Raw genomic sequence first — 746 nt, forward strand, 5'->3', positions numbered from 1 at the left:
GGTTGGTGTGAGATCGATGAAGAGAGCCATCGACATTGTGTGTGTGTGTGTGCAAGTCGAAGATATAGGGCGACTGACCTACCGAAATGTCAGAGGGCACAGGTCAAGTTTGTGTGTGGCAGGGAGACATGACTAGAGCGATCGATGTATCGGTGTGTGTGGGGGGGAGGGGGTGGGGGGAGGGGTAGGTAGAGGCCTAACTATAGAGGTAGAACGACTCGTATATGTGTTGAGAAGGAGAGACCCAGCTATGTCTTGAGGGAGATCGGTTGACATCCATACATAATTGAAGGATGGGAAATAGGATGGGACACAGAGAGAGAGGAGAGAGAGAGGGAGGGAGAGGGGTAGAGTGTTGGATGGGTGATGGAGTTGCTTCTCGAAGATGGTGGGAGAGGCCTACTAGACAAACTGAGGGTGGAACTGCAATATTATCAATAAGAGTGGGGATATGTTTCTATGTGTGCTTGTGCGTGATAGTCTGTCGGGACGCATCCGTGGATGATGAAGGGGAACCATGTGTTTGGTAAGCAAACCTAACTAGACCGGTAGATCAATTGTTGTTTGTCGGAGGAATGGAGAGACATAACTAATGAGGTAGATCGATTGACGCGTGGGGAAAAACGAGTTATAAGGACCTAGCTAGCTATATGTATAGCGGGAGATCGGTCGGTGTACGCCCATTTGTTAGAGGCAAATAAGACCCAGCGAGACGGATAGACAGAGAGAATGGAGCTAGGAGGTGG

This window comes from Triticum aestivum, chromosome 1B (assembly GCF_018294505.1).
Source record: "Triticum aestivum cultivar Chinese Spring chromosome 1B, IWGSC CS RefSeq v2.1, whole genome shotgun sequence".
Classification (NCBI taxonomy): Eukaryota; Viridiplantae; Streptophyta; class Magnoliopsida; order Poales; family Poaceae; genus Triticum; species Triticum aestivum.